This window comes from Prionailurus bengalensis, chromosome B1 (assembly GCF_016509475.1).
Source record: "Prionailurus bengalensis isolate Pbe53 chromosome B1, Fcat_Pben_1.1_paternal_pri, whole genome shotgun sequence".
Lineage (NCBI taxonomy): Eukaryota > Metazoa > Chordata > Mammalia > Carnivora > Felidae > Prionailurus > Prionailurus bengalensis.
Genome location: NC_057344.1, coordinates 105,583,085 through 105,587,380, shown reverse-complemented (window position 1 = coordinate 105,587,380; position 4,296 = coordinate 105,583,085). Strand labels below are relative to the sequence as shown.

General features: G+C 38.7%; 1 pseudogene; it reads right to left on the bottom strand.

Moving 5' to 3' along the window:
- Positions 1–225: 225 nt before the first annotated feature.
- Positions 226–996, bottom strand: LOC122469074 (annotated as a pseudogene).
- Positions 997–4,296: the final 3,300 nt, after the last annotated feature.

The window sequence follows — 4,296 nt, the reverse complement described above, 5'->3', positions numbered from 1 at the left end:
TTGGATTTTTAAAAAGCATTAATAAGTGAGATACCTCAGAAAGAATGTGTTTGAGGTATCTCATGTGTGCATTAAATTTTCCTGTAATGATAACATAACATTTTTAAACCATCAATCTATGCAAATGTTCATGCATGTTTATGCATGCCTTTCAAAAATTTTTTCCTTTCTTAATTTTATTTTTGATGTCTGATCTTATTTATTTGTTACTCTTTAAAAAAAATCTCATTTTTTTTTATTGGACTCAGACTTAGAGGTAGAAGCTCTCAGAGAAGACAGCCTCTGTCTCTTGGCAATCTGTTCCAGGCATTTTTCTTCGGCCTCCTTCATTCTCTTGGCCAAAAGTTTGGCGTATTCTGCAACCTCGTCCTTATTTTTCTTAGTATGCTGTGTCTTTAGAGGAATACACCAACATTTATGCTGGAGGACACGTGGAGTAACAAGATGTTGAATCTTGGGTGCTTTGGTTCTAGGTTTCCTACCTTCTTTGTTTAGGGACTTTTCACAACATACTGGTGAATATCATCTTTAGAAAGACTGAAAAGGTTGTGGATTCTGCAAGCTCTTTTGGGCCCCATAAGACAAGGCATAGTAGTATCAGTAAACCCAGGAATATCCTTCTCCCCCTTCTTTTTCTTTTTACAATGACCAAGTTGAGCACAGTGAGATTGGCATCCACAATGCAACCCCGAAGAGATTCATGCTTTCTTTCCCAAATGCCCCCCATCTCCGCCCAGTCCTCCTTGGTCTATAGCAGGAGTGCCTCTTACTCAACAGTAGTCAGACAGGGCCATGGGTCACAACCCCCTGCTTCATGGGGAAGCCTTGTTTGTCATTGCCACCACAGATTCAGCCCACAAAACCCTTCCAGTCTTCACCTAGAGCATCAGCAGCCATGGCCGTTCACTTCTCATGAAAGATATGAAGTTTGTGTTCCTTGTCCACTTCAATGAGTTTTGGGCAGTCAGTAGTTGGGAAAGAGATATTCTGCTTCATCCTGAAGCAGCCTACTGCCTCCGAGGTGCCACAAAAAAGAGCTCAAAAAAACTTTCCTTACATTTTTTTGAAATTCTATAAATGCTTGACAGGTGACTTTCTCAAACATGACTTTAAAGTTTTATGGGGGTGCCTGGGTGGCTCAGTCTGTTACGCTTCTGTTCAGGTCATGATCTCACAGCTCATGAGTTCAAACCCGGCATTGGGCTCTGTGATGACAGCTCAGAACGTGGAGCCTGCTTCAGATTCTGGGTTTCCATCTCTCTGCCCTCTCCTGCTCACACTCTGTCTCTCTGTCTCTCTCTCTAAAGAATAAATAAACATTTAAAAATTTTTAAGATTTTCTTTTCTTTTTTTCTTTTATTTTTTTAAAGTAGGCTTCACACCTAACTTGGGGCTTAAACTCACGACTGTGAGATCAAGAGTTGGATGCTCTACTGAGGCACCCAGGTACCCCAAAAAGTTATTTTAAAAACTGCTTTTTAATTAAAAATGGAAAGAAAGACTTTTCAAAGGCATTTAAAATTGTTGCAGAGAAGGAATTTTTCATATATGACGGTCCTATTCCCAGCAATCCTAACCATTACTAGTATCAGCACTAAAAAGGAAGAAAAAGATAGGAAGAGTAGAACTAGAGATATGATAAGAGACCTGGAAATTTTATTTCAAATGACAAACTGCTGCTGGAAGTCAGAGCTCTTAGATGCTGGCATAATTACACAGATTGAAAAGAAGGAAAATGGAAAGAATTGCTATCCTTAGATATATCTAAGGCCAGATCTGGCAAAGCTCTGGAAAACAAAATTCAGGAAAATACCCAGAATGTGTTGTCAGGGCAATGGCCTAAGTAACTTCCATATAATTTCTCTCTGTGTACCACTGATGTGAGAAGAGGGCTCTGGAGTTTGGTTTGCTCTCTCACTGATTTCAGTGTGACCTTAGGCAATTTATTTGATCTGACTGCCAGTTTTCCCTCTCTCCAGAGAGTTTAGAAAATGACACATACTTGGTGGGGCTTAATGTTTGTAACCACTTCAAGATTTCAAAGAGAATATTTTCATGATGGAAAAAGTATTGTTCTTTGTCACTCTATGTGTTGGTTTACGAAAGTTGAAACCTGGAATTAAAGTCCAAACCAGGTTTAATATGTTAGTTTAAGACTGCATTTACTGTGTTTCCTTTGCATTCAATGTATTTCTATGCAATTTCATTCCATGTGTATTTACTGAGGAGCCACTATTGCTTTCCAAAAACTCAAAATCTTGGGCCCATAGAAATTGGTTCATTGACCATGTTGGAAGTCCACAGGGTTCCCTTGCTTGCAGAGCAGAAAAAGAATCCCCCAAGTCCCTATCTGGTTTAGCAATTTCATTAAATCTGGATGTGATGCACAGTGGAAGATAGTATAGTCACCCCATCAGCAAATATATACTATTTGAGATGCTAGAGAATTAGGAGAACCGAAATGAAATCCCAGTCATGGATGAAACCAGGTTCTCTCTCAGGAGCTCATTTCACAGTTCTGCTGAAGAGTATAACAATATTTCTACTACTTCATGTTCTTCTGAGAAACCTGAAAGATAATGAATTGGGAAAATGTCCTTAATCAAAAAATTAATGAATCACTACTAATTATAACAACCAAAATACCGAGTGCCTCCTGTATTCCAGTACAGTGCTAAGCATCAATTTGCCTCATCATTTCTTACAGTGCATGTAATTTTTTCTACACATGAGGAAACGGAGGCCGAGGAGCCACAGTAACCAGCTAGTGAGGGTGGGGTGTGGTGGGGGCAGAGCCAGGACACAAACCCAGGCCTGTCTAATTCCAAAGAGATACGAAAAGTCATGAATTCCGGTCAACTGAACGTATGGTCCTCAAACACAGTAGTGGCCATTTTACTTCCTCTTTCCTCAGTTATTGCTAGCTGCCTTGTAAGTAATTATCAATTTTCTAGGAAATTCCTCACTTTTGTGGGAGGCCTATTGCACTGACCTGCAATGGAAAGCTATTTCCTTCCAAAACCTGTCAGCTAAGGCATCTGTGTTCCCAACCAGAAAGATCCACCTTAGGTAGCCAAGGGAGATGTTAAAGGAAAGGTTTAGGAAGCAGTTACTATATGCCAGGCACTTGTTTAAATAATAGATGTTTAAAAATATTTCACTTATTGCTAGAATGACTTTGAAAGAGAATACCAAGGTTCAGGAGAGAAAATGATGCATACAAGGCTGGGCAGTAAATAGCAGCAAAGCTGGGGTTTAAAGTCACATCAAGCCCCCGACTCTTCATCGCCTCCTCATGACAAAAAGCTTTCTGCTGAAGTAGCCAACCCCATGCCCACAACTTTATTGTTCTTCATAGCACTTGTCCCCATCTGACAGAATATAGGTTGTCTTTATTGTCTGCCCTACCTACTGCAATATGAGCTTCTAGAGGGCAAGGGCCTTGTCTGACTTGTTAATTTCCATGTCCCTCATGCCTAGAACAGTGACTTAAATAAATAATAAACATTTTTTACGTGAATAAATGAATTAAGGCAGGTTTTAAAAGCCAGGGTAGATACCAAGCTTGTGGCAGGTTGATAGCAGAGTATGGTTTAGTCTGGAAAGCCTTACTTTGATACAAGAAAATGCAGCAATTTGAATCTATTTTTGCTTAATAGGTTAAAAGTGATTCCTAACTTAAACTACGACCCATATTTAAAATTTGTCTTCAATATAAAGTTTCACTTAGGAACCCCCTCAGTATTATCTATTTATTAGGCATTATTAATACTACTATTGAAACTTCTAGGCATTTTGACATTATAAATGTAAGCGTATCCATTTTTAATATTATTAATTTCCAGAATCCTAAGGGCAAAGCAGATATTTTAATTCATTTTGTGAAGCTTTGAAGTAAAAGAGGAGATGGAAAGATTGATGAAAAATGAAAAGATCAGAAGAGGGACAACTAAGTTATGAAAATCAAAAAAGTGTTTATTTTATCTATTTAAAAAAGCCCCACACAAATTAGCTAACTCCCACAAACATATCAAAATTTGGATAAATAATATACATATATTTAATATGAAATTTATTGTCAAATTGGTTTCCATACAACACCCAGTGCTCATCCCAAAATGTGCCTTCCGCAATACCCATCACCCACCCTCCCCCCCCTCTCACCCCCCCCCCCCATCAACTCTCAGTTTGTTCTTAGTTTTTTAAGAGTCTGTTATGCTTTGGCTCTCTCCCTCTCATAAATAATATTTTTATTAACTATGACACACCTCTTTTTCCCCTACTTTTCTTGCTTGA